At 33.8% G+C, this 19,617-nt stretch overlaps 1 long non-coding RNA gene across 1 annotated transcript; it reads left to right on the top strand.

The window, feature by feature from the left end:
- The first annotated feature begins 225 nt into the window (after positions 1-225).
- Positions 226-4,581, top strand: LOC140007425 (uncharacterized). The gene is made up of 2 exons (XR_011814735.1): positions 226-653; positions 4,219-4,581. It is a non-coding gene; the product is annotated as an uncharacterized lncRNA (long non-coding RNA).
- The last annotated feature ends 15,036 nt before the right edge of the window (positions 4,582-19,617 follow it).

Below are 19,617 nucleotides of genomic sequence, written 5' to 3'. Positions count from 1 at the left end.
AGGATGAGGAAGCATAAAAATAACACGTGTCCAGCATGTACTAAAAAAGAAGATAAGGATACGGTATCTAGCAGTCAGAGCATGGAATAAGACGTAAGCACTTACGTCACACTCCCGGAATCCAAAATATATTGCTCAAGTCCGCGGAATTGAAGAAGGAACGAGTCCGTGGAAAAATCAATTCACATTCGACATTGAAGTCCGCCAAACATTTATAAATATGCAGACGCCATATGAAGAAGGCAGTTGAACTTAGAGTGGAACTTAGAGTTGAAATTAGTGTTAGTAAGGAAGAATAGAGAAAAACACCAGAGTTCTTCTACCGATGGTCTTAAAATTTTCTCTCATGTATAAGAAATAAAGAGAGAGAGAGAGAGAGAGAGAGAGAGAGAGAGAGAGAGAGAGAGAGAGTAGTGTGCTAGGCTATCATCTTGTACCTAACTTTCTTCATTAATAAGAGAAACAAGTTTCTTCACATCTTTCCATATTTACATCTGAGTACGCTTAGAGGTAGGAAACGAAACTAAGCTGTGCTGTAAAACTCTGAAGCGGCCCTTAAAGGAATTCATCCCAGTGGTTGGAGGCTGCAACGCCCAAGTAAGAAGTCCTCGGGAAGGTAGCCGGAGTTTTTGCAGTCGAAAATCAGATCTAAGGTATGGAAGCGTGTTGGACCCATTTCTTTTGTTAATAAGAAATTGTTAAGTCTTGATATAGCTTGCACTCTATTCTCTCATCAAAAAATTTTATGGAAAATATGTCTAATCTTTTTAGTACTTTATCAATAAATATTATGCTTCCTGAATATAATTTAGAAATAAAAATATCTTTTGAATCAAGAACAGTAAATATAAATATTGTGTTAGCCAACGCAATCTTAAATTATGTTTCCGCAAATTCCGCAAATTTGGGCACCGAAATGGTATCAGAGCCCAATGATCTCATTAGTTATGCCATTTGGATTAAAAAATGCCCCTCAAATATATCAAAGAAAAATGGATAAAATCTTTAAAGATTATCCTTTCTTATATGTATATGTTGATGACATATTAATAGCTTCAGATTCGATAGAAGAACATTTAGAACATTTAAATATATTCTCTGATTTATGTTTAAAACATGGAATTGGGTTATCAGAAAAGAAAGCAAAAATAGTTATTAGAGGATTTTCTGAATATATATCAAAGTTTCTGAATTATCTGAATTTAAGAGGATTTTCTGTATAACTTAATCGTAATTTTTCTTTTATATCTTCTAAAATAGTAGATATAGTTTTTAATTGTAGTTGTTTTAAATGTAATTGTTTTTCAAATTTTTGCATGGAATTTCCTTTTGGTATTTTTGGTTTTTCTAAATATCCAATATCACCACGCTGACCTGTGCGAGTATGAAAAGTAATAGGAATTTTACGGGCATAAGCATTCTTAAGTCGGTTAACTACTATCCAATGTCCACAAGGAGTTTTAAAATGTATTTGAGATTGTAAAGTATCAAATAAAACTTTATGAAATAATTGAAGAAAATTATTTCCTAAGAGTATATCTAATCCTGTTTCATAGAAGTAAAATGGGGGACATTTTACAAGGAATGAACCAAGTAATATCTGAGGTTTAGGTATTCCAGAATTTAAAATAATAGGGTTTTTAGAAATATCTATTCCAGTTCGATCGGGTAATGTTTCATGATATTGCTGTGGAAAACATGTTGGTTTGCATAAACATGTTCCAGATCCACTATCAATATATGCTGCAAAATATTCAGCTTTATAATCTTTATAGGTTATTCCTATGGGAATATAAATACTATACTGACTTGTCATTTTCTTTCTACATATATCTTTTTATCATTATGGGTGATAACTATCCCATTTGAAGTTATATTATAAGGGGATACTGAATCTAAAAAACTTGTTCCCAACATTATTTCAAGAGTATTATTAAATCCTTCATTTTCAACTAGGAGTTGAATAGGAATTCGATTACCAGTTAATTCAATTTCTGTTTCTACAGTCTCCGTTATTTCATGAGTTTCTCCATTAAAATTTGTGTATTGATAAGGGTTTTCTAATTGAAAAATGGATAAGTGTTCAATTAGTCTATGTGATATATAATTTCCATTAACTCCTGTATCTATTAAAATATTACAATTTGTCATATTTTTCCCATTCCAATATCTAGCTTCTATTCTATAATTTGTTGTTATTTTTTGATTAGTATTCATATTCGGTAAACGGTAAGAATTACTTCTAACCATTTTTCCTGAATAAGATAATCTTGATAACAAGGCATCTGGCTTGTCTAATAGAGGTTTTTGACTTATATCTAAATTGAATTCCTCATTTAATTCTATATTAGTAATTTCTGGAGGATATATTTTTCCTACTTTGGAAAATAATTTAGGGAGATCAATAAATTCAGTTTTTGAAAAATGTTCAGTATGATGTGTATTTGATAAAGCATAAGAAATCATATATGTAATGGAATATGGTCTATTTCCATTAAAAAAGAAATCTTTTCTTTTGAAATCTTGTATTAAGGAAAGTGTCTTATCAAAATCTTTATCTTGTATGTTATAAGAGATTTTTGGATATATATTAAAAATTAGTTTTTGATATTTAAGGTTTCCTCTAAGGATTCCAAGAGTTGCTTCTTCTCTATTTTTTATTATATTATCAACTATAGCAAGGTCTATAGGTGTATTCAATCCTTCTCTAAATGTCGATCTAATAATCATTTGGATAGAACCTATATGAATCCATCCTATTGATTCTCTTATTTTTTCTGGTATTTTTTCTAATTTGCTGTAAATATCTTTTTTAGATATTAATGGGATCATTATTTTATTGGTAGTAAGGCTGAATTCTAAAGCTTTCTCCTTGAGATTTATTCCATAGTACATATGGTGTTTTCTTAGATAAAATTTTATTTTTTCTAATGCAGGTACATTAAATCCACTATAAGAATTTATTGAAAAATTACTTTTTTGAATTTTTGTTAATATTTTTCTATCTATGAGTGCTTCTTGACTATATTCTCCTAATTTTTCTGAATGAATATCTATTATTTCAGAAGTATTATTTTTCTCTTCTTCTATTTCACTCATCTTCACTGCTTATTTCATATTCTGTATCTATACAGATAAATATACTTTCATCGGAAGAAATTTCATGTATTTCTGCAAATCTATTTATTTCTATTAATTCATTATTATCAATCAAGTCTACAATATCCTCATCCACTTCAAATCTCTTTTTATTAAATTTCTTAGGACATTGATTTGCTAAGTGTCCTTTTTCTTTACAAAAATAACATTGGCAATCTGTTATATTTCTTTTTCTTTTATTTCTCCTATACATCTTTTTCTTTTTTGGAAATTTTTCTCTACTTTTGTAGCATTTTGCCTTTCTTTTCTTCATATATTTTCTTTTAAAATATTTTCACTTTTTATATTTATTTTTCATTTTATGATAATAATAAGGAGTATCACATCCTATCTGGGTAGGCATGTTAAGATTATTACAACATAATTTTAATTGATATTTCAAATTACGGGTCTTTCTAAAGAGTGTAGATTCTTCACACCATTTACTTAGTTTATCTACTGTACGGAATATTCTTTTTTCTAATGTATCTTTTGTTCCAGGACTATATTCTTCTCTTAATTTTTTACCCCATGGATCAGGGATTTTTGAGAAAAACATTTCTAAATATGTTTCTCTTTTCCTTGAATCTGTTCTATAATAATAATTTTAAAAAACACAGATATATTTATCTATTTCACACATATCACAAAGTGTTAATCTAAATAGTGCATCGGTATATTTTTTAACTGAATTAGCACCAACAAATTCAAGGCGAATTAATTCAAGTGCTCTAGTTACCATACCATTTATGTATTCTTCTTCTCCAAATATTATTGACTTAGTTTCTTCTGGTAATGTCTTCCAATATCGAGAAACACTATTTACCAGTGATCTCTCTAAAAATCCTTTTGCCTCTTCATATGTTAATTTGTTTATAGAAACAGCTAATCTTAATCCAATTTTCCATTTATCTATTGCTTCTTCAGTATTTTTTACACAGTCTAAATCTAAAAATGTACCAAAAGGATATATGGCTTCAGGTGTGGTCCTATTTAAAAGGGTATAGCCTTCATTATTTAAATAGTCTTTTTGCTTTGCTATATTCATTAGTGATGAAACGAAAGAATTTCCTGAACCAGGCTTTCATCGAGCATATGAAGATGCGGGTCTGCTGGTTGAAGGGAGATCGCTTATGTTTGGATTCATCTCTGGTTTTATATCTAGTTTTATATTTATCATTAAATTATTGAGTTTATTACTTATATTTTCTATCTCGGAATCTGAAAGGCAAGTAAAATTTTCTTCAGAGTCACTCATTTTATTTTAGCAATATGTTCTGTTAAATATTCAATGGTGGTTTTATTTCTTGTTTCGGTAGTTTTTTTTTTTTTTGAATTTATTTTTTCAGTTTTTCCTGTTTTTTCTATTTTTTCGAATTTCTCTCTTTAGATCTCTACACATATATATTATTGGTTTTTGTATTTCAAATAGGTCTTTTTCTATTTTTAAATATGTAGGTTCTATTAGTTTGTAGTTATCAGAATTCATGTATGGGTTCTTACTAAATGTAAATGTCGATTTGAAACAACTTTCTCTAAATTTCTTTTTCAATATCCAATAATATGTTTAATGCTTCTAATATTATTTCTTCAAAGGAATATTTTACAATAAGTTTTCTTATCTTATTTATTTTAGCTTTAGCTGCTAGATCTTGGCTAATAAATTTTTGACATTCTAGACAATAAGTTATTCTTTCTGAGTTATTCATGGTGAATTTAAATGATTTTCTCTATAATGTACAGTAAATTCTTTATTGATTTCTGCATATCTATTGGTTATTAAATATTTTTCATGTTCTGCATCTCTCAAAATCTTGTATCTATCATGACAAGTAACTGGGTTACAATTGTATAAAATGACATGAAGCCATTCTTCTTGATAATATGAAATTCTTTTATCTAATTGTTGCAACTGATATGCGTATTCTTTAATAAGGAATAAAATAGAGTCACATATTTGACATTCTTCCATTTTAAGGAGATGGATAGTACCAATCAGAATCGTCATATTCTACTTCATTATTAAAGTATCTAATGGGTACTGGATTTGTCTCAAAGTCTTCGTCTGAAATATAATCATCGTCATTATTTTGTCTATAGTCTATGGTCAATGTTGGATTATTTATGAGGATTAGGGGATCATTTATGACAATAGTGAGATTATTCATGAAATCATTGGGGATTAGGGGAATATTTATGAGATCATTGGGCTCTGAAACCATTTCGGTGCCCGTAAAATTATCACGTCGGTAATGAAGGCTATACCCTTTTAGATAGGACCACACCTCGCTTGCTCCATTCTAATTTTCAACCCGTGCAGAATTATCCTATTCATATTTTCACCTACCAATCGACGTGAAATTCTATTTTATTTTCAGCTCTTCACACCACTCCTTAAAGGAATTCTCTGTGTATTTTCTTTTATCCGAGATCAACACGTGGTATCCCAAAGCCACACACTTTCTCCCTGTTATGAAACTCAAGTGTTCGACCTCTATCCACTTAGTAAAATAGTCTATGTCCACGACCAAATATTCATAGCCTTTTGGGGGGAAAGGGTCTAAGTAGATCTATTTCCTATTGAGCAAAAAGCCAAGGGCATTGACTAAGAGAGGCTAATGATAAACTCATTACAAGAAAATAAGTCATCAGTAATAGCACAGAATTGTCACAGAACAGTAAAAAATCATCACAAATGATAATTATTGAAAAGGTCGTCACTATACCTCCATCAGTAAAAGGAAGCAGTGACGACCTTAAAAGTCGTCAATGAAATATCATTTTTAGTGATGAGTCTGATGACATTATGAACCCAGTTTTATTGACAACTTGAACCTGTTGTCAGAAATATCTGGATTCGGGTCATCACTGAAAATTGGTGATGGTTGTCACTTATATTGTCATGTTACCGACAGCAATTTTTGTCAATAATATGATTCGATGCTAATGACGACATTATGCTGCGTAAAAGGAAGTTCCTTTTGCTAGATAGGCGTTTCTTTTGTGACAACTTAATTTGTCAATGAAAATTTTCAATTAATTTTTTTCATTGCCAACAGTACTCATGATAAAATAAAAAGAAACAATATATCTTGACATGTTAACAAATAAAATAAATAGCTGCATGAGAAGCTGCATGCCTATATACCACAAATTATCTTCAAATGTCATATAAGTTCTACATCACAAAACAAATGTTTCGATAAGGGGTTTAGGCGTCCCAAATTTTACATCAAAATAAAGTAGTTTTACAAAAGGCTATTGAAATAAAGAAGTAGAAACTCGTAAGTGAGCTGCATGGAAAAAAGACATCTTCCATCTCCAATGTCGGTCAGTCAAAGCCATAGACTCAAGTGTTGGGAATTTTAGTATTATTCACTGATCTTCCAATAAAGTTGAATGAACAGCCTTTTTCTGCATTAAAGAAGAAAAATAAGTAGTAAATATGGAGACGAGCAAAACATTACAGTAAAAGTAACTTTGATTAGCTTTTTAGACCTTTACTTACTTGACATAATTGAATGTAAAATAATAAAGGGAAAGCACAGAAGATTCTTGAAAAGGTTGGCTACAAAATGCAAAATTTCTGTTCACAAAAGAAATTGGATCTATTTCATTTTCCTTTCTTAAAGGGTAAAACAGTGAGTTACCTTCTCTGGTAACTGGATAAATTGTTCAGGAAGATCTATTTAAGGACTCCATAATTTATTGTATGGTCAGAAAATTTCTTTCTGGTCTAGTAATATTTCCTTACCTATAATCTTGAGATCTTTGTTGAGTTTTTGACAACAAATATTCTTGGCACTCTTCTTGACTGCTTGACGCCTGTGCTCTACTGCTCAAAGCATCACCCTCTTTAGCTATGCCCCACTTGATCCTCCCATAAGGGCTCTCTTCATCACCTCTTTTAACATCAAAAAAGTAAGTTCTATGTCCAAGTAAAAAGAGAATTAGCCAAAGAATCATAACAAGACGTAGAATCCCAAAACCAATTGTCCAACTAATATTGTCTTGAATATAGTGCAAGATCAAATGTGCTGCTATAGAACCAATGCATAGGCCATAGAGCCACCAATTGACAAATGAGCTCTTGGCTTTGCTCTTTTCCTAATGTTTTCCGTTGAATTGATTAGCTCCGAAAGCTTGAACACAAGGATTATATCCTTGAGCCAATGCAATCACGTAAAGTGAGACAAAAAACAATACTTGGTTTCTTGTATCCAAGCCTGATTTCTTGGTTATGGCTTGATAGCTTGAGCTGCTAAGAAAAGTTGGACTACTTGATGCAGACAGGCTCAAAAAACCAAGTCCCTGCAACATTTTCAGCACTATATCACCATAGAGAGTAATAAGAGCTTGAAGTATGTACAATTCCAAAGAGATGGAGACTTGTTATTTTCACCCCCTTATTTGTACTTGGCTTTCCGTTTGAGGTTCTAATCCTTTGACTTGAATTAAAGTACCCATATACTTCATTGCATTCACAAGCTCTCCCATCTAGTCAAATTTTACTTCAAGTGACAAAAATGTAGATATCTTTATCTTTTTGTATGTGGAGAAAAGTGCACAAAAGTTACATTAACAAACAAGGAAATGCCAATAACAATTTATATAAAAGTAAAATTGTGAACTGACCAAGATATAGAGAATGGAAGCAATGATAATTGATCGATATCTGCTAAGGAAAGAATCAGCCAAATATGCTCCTAAAACTGGTACAAGTGAAACTACACCAATCCATGTATTGACATTTGCTGCTGCTGTTGCAACAGGTTCTCCAAGTGGTCCAGTAAGATAGCTAATCAAATTAGATTTTACTCCATAATAGGCAAACCTCTCAAGAGATCCTCCAGCTATAGATTACAGCCAACCCAGTCAAATCATAATGATCAGGTTGAATTCCACATAACTTTGTTTTGCTTCTAAATCATTAATAGTTCTTAGAAAATTGGACAAAAAGAAGGTAATGCTTAAAGAACTTTAGCAATCATTGGAAAATACCTTAGTAGGACTATGTATGTACTTTTATATGTTTACTAACCTACCATGAAGGATGCTGATCTCCATCCACCTGGACTGCCCTTGTAATAGACATGAACCATAGTATAATGATGTATTGCTATCCTATCCTTGACCAGGGCCTTTCGAATAGTTTATAATTACCTAGTAGATCAAGAATTTTGTTTCTTTTTGGTGTTAATGTTTTCCACATGAATCAGGAGTTTGTTTTATCTTTTCTTGGCTTCCTCATGAATCAGGGGATGTAGAAAACGGAAACATAAGAGAGATCACTCAATAAAAATTCTACACTAGGTTGTTTTCATATTTATGGTGAAACCATATATTACCTAATAACTTTTCAGTGCATCAAATTGCAATCTTATGGTAATCGCCACCCTCTCTGCACGCCACCCCCTCCCCCCGCCACCCCCTCTGCCCCTTCCCCCTCCCCTCTCCACGCCACCCCCTCTGCCCTGCCACCCCCTCCTCCACTGCCCCTTCCCCCTCTGGCCCGCCACCCCTTCCCCCGCTGCCTCTTCCTCCTCCCCTCACCAGCTCAGAGGAATATGTCCCATACGGATTGCGGGCAGCTAGGCTCAGTGAATCAGCCCCGCTCACCACCAGTGGAAGCAAGCTAGCCGGGACTCATTGCTTCGATAGCTGCTAGCCTCCCTTCAGGGCAGAGCTAGGACTACGATAGCTGGATTCTCTGGCCAAACGAGAAGCGGCGGAACAGCCTGTGGCTCGTCGAAAGAGGCAAAATTGCTCAAACCTCGTTGCCCTTCAGGGACGGCCGGATTGTAGGAAGTGGGCGATACGTTTTTCTCTCAATCCGAATCGGCTAGCTCGTGCACCCCTTCCCCTCCACCCCCTCCCCCCGCCACCCCTTCCCCTCTGCCCCGCCACCCCCTTCACCACTGATGGAAGGGGCAATAGTGGTTAAGGTAAGACTTCTTGATTAGCAGTCTGCTAATGAAGATCGCATAATGAACAGGGTTTTTAAAGAAGAGGAGGTTTTCAGGGAAGGAGAGAGAGAGAGAGAAAGGAAGGAAAAAAAAAAAAGGGAACGGCGGCGCCGGAATAGGTGGCCGGCAGCGGAGGTGGTGGCCGGCGATGAAGGTATGGTGGATGGGGTGGGGGAGAAAAAAGAAGAAAAAATAGAAGTTTTTTGTGTATTAGATATTTTGAAGTGTGTAGGTTAAAAATTTTGATAAGTTTTTTTGGGTTTCTGTAGCTAAAGTTGTTAAAAAACTAGTAGTTAAAAAACTTGGCCAAAAAACTCACTTCCAAATAGGCCCTTGGGTTTTAGACAAAACCCACCCTTTTACTAAGGAATGGAGGGATGCCAAGTTTTTAGAAATCATTCCAAGATTTCAATTCCCATTTCAGTGAACCAAACATCAACTATGGAGTTTATTCCATTCCTTCATTCCGATACATTTTTACCAAACGTCCCCTAGATTTGGACATCATAATTCCCCCCTTTCTACACAAGAAAAAATTATGAAATTTTTTGGTTTATAATTGTATTTGAAGCATAGATTTCACTATTATTCATTATTTTTGTGTCACAATTTTAAAATTTTTAGTATGAGTGGTAAAATTTTTTAAATTCATACAAATGGAAAAGCACTGTTAATAAAATTCTACTAGTTCTCATAGATGCTAAAACTTTATATCAATTATAATTGCTATTTATAAATTATTGTAATTAGTTAACTACAGATCTAGTGTTGGACTTATCCACTTTTATAATTGATTTAATTTACAGAATCTTGTACTTTGACTATGAGAAGTGTATTAGACTTAGCCCAATAAAATCTTTGACTTGTACTTTTTCATTTTGAAATTTGCAATTTAAAGAATGCCTCTACCAATTTTCAATTCCCGCTATTGATTTTTCTTTCTGTTTGAACGAAAATTTTGGCCCAATTTTTAGTTTTATTTTTTTATTTAGATTCTCAAAGAAAGGTTATTTTCCTTGTATTAAATTAAACATTTTAATTAAATATACTAGATCTAGAATGTACTTTCATATTATTTTAAGAAATAATTCATTATTCTTAAACATGAAAAAAAGAAAAATCTTATATAACACAACCAATTAACTTATATAACACAACTAATTCCACTTTCATCCAAAATGAGTTTGTACTTAACGGGTTTCAACGTTAGACCAATTAGATGTTAAGGGGGCATTGATAGTGCCCAAAGTTAAGGTATTTGAATTTAGAGGTCTTGAGTTCCAATCCCCACTTTTCCCTTCCCATTTCTTGAATCCCTCCCATTCCTTATTGGAGAAAAATTAGAAAAAAAAATCAATTAGGTGGCAAAATATTTTTTAAAAAATAGTTTATTTACTATTACTCAAACACAAAATTTCACATTGAATTTATTACCATGGAATAAAAAATTACATAATAAAATCAATATACTTAATTGGTTTAATTGGTTAACTAAACAATTTAGAACTTATCTACTTTAATAACTAGTTCAATTTAGAAACTCTTGCAGGCTAACAATTACTAGGTATTGGGAAGTTAAATATAAATATTTTTTATTTTCTTTTACCAACTACGTTAATTCAAGCAAATTAATATGACCCATTTGATATAACCAGTTTAATTTTTAAATTTACATAAAAATCAAGAGGTTCAAAATTGTGGGACAATCAAACGATTTCGTTAGCAATAAGCCAATATCATAGTAATTCAACTCTTCACCAACATGTTATCTACATACACCTCTATGTTCTTGTTGTTCTACTTCTAAAACAACTCACCAGTCTTTGACAGGTAGGTCCAGCAGTTTTTAACCCAAACAGTATGATTCTATAACAATATGTACCATCCTCCATAATCAAGAAAACCTTCTCCTTAAATCTTGCTCCATCTCTATCTGGTGATATCCCTTAAAAGTATCTAGAAAATAAGAACATCATATCCAATAGAAGAATCTGCCAACCTGTCCATCCGGATAAGTGGATAGTAATCCTCTAGACACACCATATTCAATATAATGAAATCTACATATCCTCCAAGATTTAAGTCTTTCTTCACTAATACTGGATTAGCTAGCCAACTCAGATACTATATCTCAATTATAATCTAAAACTCTTAAAAGCTTTTCCACCACCTAAATAATGGCCTCATCTCTTTTCAAGGTAAAATTTCGCTTCTTCTACTTTACTAGTTTACCATTTGGGTTTATGTTTAGTTTATGGACTGTTAACTCTACTGGTATTCCCGGCATGTGATCAACTATCCAAGTGAATATTTCAGCACATTCCCTTAGCAGTTCTAACAACTACTTCTTCTCATGCTGGAGAACAGAAGACCCAAATCTTAATCATCTGATCTAGCCTTACCTCTTTTAATGAGAATTTTTCTATAGTATTCTCAATTCTAATCTATTATCTTTTTTCGTCTATACAAAGGGATCCAAACTGGTCATCTAAGCAACCAATTTTTTCTTCCCTTTAAGAGTGGCAATATAACATGCCCTATCCACTTTAGGAACCGCATAAACTTCTACTATCCGACTAAGGGTAAAAAATTTCATGCTCAAATATAGACCTTGTTTGGCAGACAAGTTTTTTGCCAAGTTTGTCTGCTACAAGTTTTTTAAAAACTTTAGTTACAGTAACCTCAAAAAACATTTCAAAATTTTTAAACTATACAATTCAAAATATTCAAAACAACACACTTCAAAAAAATTTTTAAAAACTTCTACAGTCAAATTTTAGACAAACACTCAAAAAACTCACTTGGCAAACGAGATAATAAAGTCAAGGTCAGCCGAGAGTAGGTCAACCGATAAATATATTATATGACGAAGGTTCTTTAAGAACCACAAAATTGATTGGAACAATTTAGCATTTAGCGCTCTTCCAACAGTCACCATCAGAGTCATCATCTCTTCAAGTTTTATAGAAAAACTTGTGAATCCCACCAATGGCGTCCTAACTGCAGTAAGTTGCCTATCTTCTAGTTTAAATTCCTCGAAGGTTTTATAATACAGTACATCCATCTTACTTCTCAGATCTACGAATACCTTCTTTATCCTGAAATTATTAGTGATTACATCTATGATAATTGCCTCATGATTATTTGATGCCAATGGAGTAGAATTTTCAAGTCCATATATGATTTCCTCATATATTTTCAATTGTTTCGTAGAATTATCCTCTTTTGGTGGAGTTCAATTATTTTTTCAAACTGAATGACTGTCTTTGCTAGTGGGTCCTCTAGTTATTGTATTGATTACCCCAACTAGGTTTTATGGGTTAGGATTAGGTGAATGATCTCGAGGTAGTCTCTGTTGATCTCATTCATTGTTTCCCGCTCTGTCATCTTGATTGTTCAAACAATAATCCCTTCTTCCTTCTTGAAAAGTTTGATTATTTTGAAAGAACTGTTTTAGGTTTCTACATTTGATCAACTCCATTATTTATATTTTTAGATCCCTACACTCCTCATTGTCATGGCCGATATCTCTATGAAAAGTACAATAGAGGTTTCTATTCCTTTTATTTTTGGAGCCAGACATCTTGGGAGGCCTCTTTTTAGTACCTTCTACCTCTATTACTACCAACATTTGAGATTTTGGTGCTGCTAAGGGTGTGAAATCCTTTTCTTGAGATGGACTCTTCCCCTCAGAGAAGTGATAAAAAATGTATCTCCTGGTCTGCCCATCTTTAGGGTCGACATTTCCATTCTTCCTTCACCTATCCTCAAGATCCCTCTCAAATTCTATTTTGAGACGAGCAGCCTCCTCTGCTTTAGCAGCAGCGTAAACTCTATTCAATAGCTCTTCCAACGTCCTAGGTGATTTCTTAACAAGTTTATAATATAGCTCATTTATTCTCAAGTCATTTATAAGCACTGCCATCACCGTCTTCTCATCTTTATCTCGCACTTGGAGACTCTCGTTATTAAAATGAGCCATATAATTCCTAAGAGACTCATCATGTCTTTGCTTTATCACCATTAGATGTGTTGCATTCTTAGAGTAGACTTTGGAAGAGATAAATCATGCTGCAAACTATCTAGCCAATTCAAAGAAAGACTCGACTAATCTTAGATGTAATCCTTGGAACCAAAGCTGAGCCCTTCCCTTTAAGAACTTGGGAAAGATCATGCAACAAATCTTGTCTACAGTGGTTTGCAGCCGTCTATGAGTAAAAACACATAAATAGATAATCCTTTGGATCTGTAGACGCATCATACATATCCACAATTGGAATTTTGAATCTTTTTGGTAGAGAATATTCTTCAATTTCCTTAATAAAGGGAGGAACTATATAAAGATCTTTAGGGAAACTATATAAAGATCTTCATATTGATTTAGCCATAGGATCATATCGAGTTCATCCCGAATTGGATCCTTGACTCATGGTATTCCAAATGACTCTTTATTGACCAAGCATGAGAGCGATGAAAACAATGCTGACCAGCTTCTGAAATATAAATGTGCTCCCTAAAAAGGGAATGAACCCATTTCTTTTAGGAAAATGATCATTATCTGAGCTATTTTTTAAGGACGATACTTGCTCTTCTTTCCTCTTTATCACAGCTTTTGAATTTTGCACCTTTTCTGTCTTGTTTATTCCTTTCATCTGGGAAACAATATCCTCAAATAAAGAAAGATTATTTGATACAAACTTTATAATTTGCTCTTTCTTCTCTTTTGGAATATGATCATTATTGTCACCCTGAGTTTACCCAGGGTCATTATGAGGTTCTTTAGGATCATTTTGATTGGTATTGCTAGGAGTTTTCTTAGAGAATATCTTTGCAATAAGGAAGTTATTTCATTTTGATTCCCACAGACGATGCCAATTGTTGAAACAATATTTCTTTCCACCGAGCTAAACTAGATAGATAAGGAGGGAGTTCAATCATGTGAAGGTAGAACTCTCAACAAAATTTGGAAGGAAAAGACCAATTCGTGAGGAGTCTCGAGATCAAATCCCCAAACTCACTCCGACGTTCACGTTAGTTTTGGACTTGAGAAAAAGAATCCCTTCTGTGGGTGTTATGTATCCTTATACTAGATAAGGAGGACTTGCTCTTTTGCTGTTGCATTGGATTTTCATCTACACTTCTAGGGTTATTTCTGGAAATTTTGGACCAACTTTTTGATCATGCTAATGCACCTTTGTGGGGACAATTATAGATATTTTGGGACCCAAAGTTACATTTGTACCCTTGGTTTGTATCTTATGCACTTCTTTATAATGGTTTTTCTTTGTTCTATACTTCAAAGATCCTCTTTGGATGGTGTATTGGATGTAATAAAGTAGAGGATTACAGATATTTTGGGACCCAAAGTTACATTTGTACCCTTGGTTTGTATCTTATGCACTTCTTTGTAATAGTTTTTTTGTTCTATCCTTCAAAGATCCTCCTTGGATGGTGTATTGGATGTAATAAAGTAGAGGATTTGTTTGTTAATTCCCTTGATTAGATTACTGAGTTCAGTAAGTAAATAGTAATTATGTGTCCTAATTTAATATGTAATCTCTCAAGATGCCTTTTACCTGGACTATAGAACTTTGAATGGGCTAAAATAGGAAACCAACATTTATTTTCCCATTTGCATGGTCACCATCATTTCCATCTACTGCACTGCAGCTCCACTATCTTAGTTATTATCATAACAATAGTATTGCATTTTATTTCCTCTACTACAATTCTCCGATTTTCGGCCTGTTTTGGAGTTTCAACTTTTTGTTTGGCTTGCAATTATAGAACTGGTAATCTACACTAATTCATGTTTTTCCTTTAAATCCTTACTTTGTCTTATGAGTTATTTTCCATCCTTTGTAACTATCTCATGTTTTGCATGGTTCTATTTACTCTACATTTATGACTTCCACGCATTATTTGTGTGACGCCCCCATTTCTCCCTAAGGCGAACCAAAGGATATTGGCGGGACGCCCCCCAGTTCTCACCAGGACTCAGTACAATTCCAGTTCAAACTTAAAGGATAACGACTAATAACCAAAGTCGAAATAAAGACAAGAAGTCATTTCTATACATGAATATTCAATCTTATATCACAAGTTTCAAAGTACATTCACTTTTTCAAAATATACAACTTTCAAAAGATGTCTAGTCCAATACATTTAAAACCCTAATCAAAAGTGCCTCAAGTCGGCTTCTCCATAACTCTTTTCGTCTCGGCCCCTGCTAAGGAAAATAAATCTAATGGGATGAACTAACGCTCAGCGAGACCAAGAAAACTTGCAAAACACATAGTTCAAGTAGCAATGGCATTTAAGCAAGAATTAAAGCTGTAACATTCAAGCAATTCATAATTTTCAATGAAACACATTCAATGAGGATACAGGAGCTCTCAGGAGCTAAGTTCCACTTGCTTCGCTAAGTCTCGATCGAATACCTTCCCGTGATGACACTCCATCAACCTGGTCGACATTTAAGTCCGTAGAATTCCACTTACTTCACAGTTCCGTACATCATACACCGTATCGGGCCCGAACTTCTATAAAAGGTACTACTACGCGAGTAGGTCAAGCAAGATCTCTCAATAGATCAAGCTTACAGTTACCTCATGGCTCACCAAACTTCTCGATCAAGCCCTTGCTGGCTCGAGTCGCAAGGTCGGCCAATTGAGAGTTGGGCGTCCCTAGTTCAATTATAAGTCGTGGAGATTCACTCGAACGACATGCAAACAATTCAAATACAGTTCAGTTACAAAGCAGTTCAATTCAATTGTTCAATCAGTTAAAAGAAAATGAGTGCGATAAAGTACACACTCGACTCAATATTTATAAACCATTCAGTCCACAAGAAGCAATTCACATAATTGCAACAAATCATGCACTTGACACTCACCAATCAAAGTAAGAGAGTAAGAGCTTAAACAAGCGTTTAGGCATCAATTTTGAGATCCTCTTGAAGGTCTCCTGGAGCGCCTGAGCAAATAGAAATTGGCTATATATCACCCACTATCGCTTATAAACCCCTTATTAACAAGAAAGATTGTACACTTGCACAATACTAAGAAAATGTCATGAAAGAGAGCCTTAATTACTCGTCAATCGAGGCTCAAAAGTGGGATCTAATAACACAAGGAAAACTGATTTTCTTCATGAAATCAAGTTTAAAACGATCAATCAATATCAAAGGATAGAGAAAAGTTTCCAAAAACTCATTTCCCAACAAGTCGAAAAATTTGAGTTTTGTGCATCAAATTTAGAAAAATCAGAACTTCCACTCAATAGGTCCAAAATTGGAAAACTTTATACCATTGGAATCTTGGTTCAGAATACTAAAAGTTCCTAGAAGACACTTTTCCAAGATTCTAAACGGAAGACATTCAAATTTCAGTTCAAAATGGCTGACTTAAGCGACAAACTTTGGAAATTTGGCAAAATTCACAGAAAGTGAACTAGCCTTTAAAATTTGTAACACCATATAAGTTCTAAACAGAGTTTCAATCAGGACAAATGGAAATAAATTTGGAGTTTTGAATATTGAGATATAATAGTCTAAAGTCGGCCGGAATTTGAGCACAAATCAGCAAATTTTCAGATTTGGAAAGCAAATTTAGGAACATCATTTGGGTATAGAAATGGTCTTAGAATAATACCAAATTTGGTAAAATTCAACTTCGATATAAGAATTACTCCTCTATCAAATATTACGTAAAAACTCGTACGGGAAGGTAGTTAACAAAACTACCAAAGTTTAGGAAATTCTTAAAGCAAATCTGTTTTCTTGCTTTGTTTTCCTTTTTCAAACATTTTGCCCAATGAAATCAATTCCAATTCTATCCAATTTTGAAAGCAAGGTTCTAGGGACACTTAATAAGCATTTGACAAGCAACGGACATCAAGATTTTCGAAACAAATCGTCCCAAATCAAACCTAACCAGTCGGCTATCAAGAAGAAAAGGGTTTCCAGATTTCCAGCTTTGGCATAGTTTATAAATTGAACCATATCTCACTCAATACAACTTGAAATTGAGAATGGTTGGTGGCGTTGGAAACTAGAATGAAAATTATATATTTCATCAGAACAAGTCTTTTTCAAAATCAATTCATAAGTAGGAGAAAATAGAGCCACAAAATGCAGCCCCTATCTTCTCTCGGATAGACCATCAGAACAGAACATCAAAGTTTGCCGAATCACTAAGGCTCCCTCATTTCGAACTGGAAAGTGAATTTTATACTGTTGGAAAGCTACAAATGTCTAGTTTCAAATTCCACAAACGGCACTTGATTTTGACTTTTGTACTAAGAGTTATGTTCGATCAAAGTGGTACTGTTTAGACTGCCAGAACACATTTTCCAGTTTTCTTCAAATTTTGAAATTTCAAGTTTTGCTCAACCAATTCAAATGATTTTTGGTAGAAACTTTCTACACACCATATACAACATATATACATCAGTTTCACAGTCATTTGAGCATCAAAAATTTGAAATATAGGTAAGGGAATAAGAAGACAGATTCAGCCAGCATCCATGCGCAATTTTCCTTTGGCCTTTCCTTCATTTCTCACCATAATCTTTTCATCTACACATATAACAATCATATTCAAGCAATTACAGCTCAAGCCAGCTACCTAGAGGTCACCACAAGACCACTAGCCTAACATTTAAAGCAAGAAAATAGATTCCTCAAGTCCTCTATCTAGTTTCATGTTTAGGGTTGCAAACCCTTGCAAATTCAACCATAAATCTTGTATTAAATGGAGAGATTAGACGAGTTGATGGTTACCTCCTTATATTTTGAAGAAATCAGAAATTTTGACCAAAAATCTCCCTAGAAAACCCGCAAGAAGGTGTCCTCCTTCAAGCTAAAATTGCTCTCCAAGTGGTATGTGAGTTGTGTGAAGAATTTGAAGTGAAATGGTAGCAAGACTTGGAGTAAAAATGATGAAGCTTTCTTCCTTCTTCCCTTGAGGGTTTCGGCCAAGCTAAAGAGAGAGAAGTGAGAGTGTGGTTTGTTGAGTGAAGCTTCCCTTGGAAACTTTGTGACGATCTAAAAATTTTCTTATTTTTATTTTATTTTACTAGTTTAATTAAATATTTATTCACCCGTTTTCTTTGAAAAAATTATTTCAACCATTTTAAATCCATTTACATGGAACAATGCCTTATATTTTTAAAACGTCCCGTTAGCAAATTTAATTTTCCGAGGCTCATTTAGTAAGAAATAGCGAATACAGGTTTTTCGAGGTAATATTCGATCAAGAGTGCAATGATCTTGGAGATTTGAGAACTCATGTTTCATTCTTAAAATAGTTATTTTTATGATTATTTACCCTAGTATTAGTTAGTTATATTAAGAATTTCTTTTAAATTTCGCTTTATCGCGTGCGAATAGGCAGTTCGCGTATTTCGCGTCAAACAGTTAAATGGAGATTTAAGAAACTTATACTAGACTACTAAGAGTGAATAATTATAGTGTTAAAGGAATTACATTTGAGGTTTAGTGCACAAGTGTATCAAACCCGAGAGAAAACGATGGTACGAAACTCGCGCGCGACCACTAGTGAGTGTTGACTTTTTTGCACACAACTTAAAGTAGCTTTTCTTCATTCTTTCTCCCCAAGTTTCACTACACAACCGCTCCCTCACCATCTCTCATTTTTGGCCAGCCAAGGGCAAGAGGGGAAAAGAAAATTTCATTCTTTGGCTCCAAGTTTGCTAGCTACTCATTATTCAAGCTTTCGTCACAAACTAAAGACACAAAAAATCCTTCTCTTTCTCTCTCTTGTGGCCGGCCAAAACAGCAAGGAAAAAAAGAGAAGAAGCTCCCTTCATCTTGCACCATTCTTGTTCCAAAACCTTCACAAATCACCACCCAATTCCTAAACTACTTGGAGAGCAACTTAAGCTTGGAGGAAGACACATTCTTGCGGGTTTTCTTGGGAGATTTTCGGTCAAAAATTTCTGGTTTCTTCAAGAACTAAGGAGGTAACCATTAACTCTTGCTTTCTTGTTCCATCTCTTGGCCTTGAAGCTTGTAGCTTCCTTATTATTGTGGTTAGTTGGTTGAAGTGGGCTCTATGAACACCCACCTTAGTTATGTGAGGGCTGCCTTGAGGATTAAATGCTTGATTAATGTTGTTTTTATGTTAAGTGAGTTGATTATGGTTAGAAAAGTGAAAGGAAAATCAAAGGAAGTGAGGAACTAGAGCTGGCCAAATCTGTCCAGTGCTTTTTGTACCTGTGTTTCGAATTTTTGTGGGTTATTTTTCCATGAAATTGGTTGATATATGTTGTATATGGTGTGTAAAAAGTTTCTACCAAAAATCATTTGAATTGGTTGAGCAAAACTTGAATTTTCGAAACTTGAAGAAACCTGGGAAAATGTGTTCTGGCAGCTTGAACAGTGACTCTTTGATCAAACATATCTTTTTGTACAGATGTCAAAATCGAGTGCCATTTATGGCATTTGAAACTAGACACTTGTAGCTTTCCAACGGTGTAAAATTCATTTTCT

Source organism: Coffea arabica, chromosome 5c (assembly GCF_036785885.1).
Source record: "Coffea arabica cultivar ET-39 chromosome 5c, Coffea Arabica ET-39 HiFi, whole genome shotgun sequence".
Classification (NCBI taxonomy): domain Eukaryota; kingdom Viridiplantae; phylum Streptophyta; class Magnoliopsida; order Gentianales; family Rubiaceae; genus Coffea; species Coffea arabica.
The sequence above is the reverse complement of the archived record's forward strand: the minus strand, read 5'-3'. Positions and strand labels throughout refer to the sequence as shown.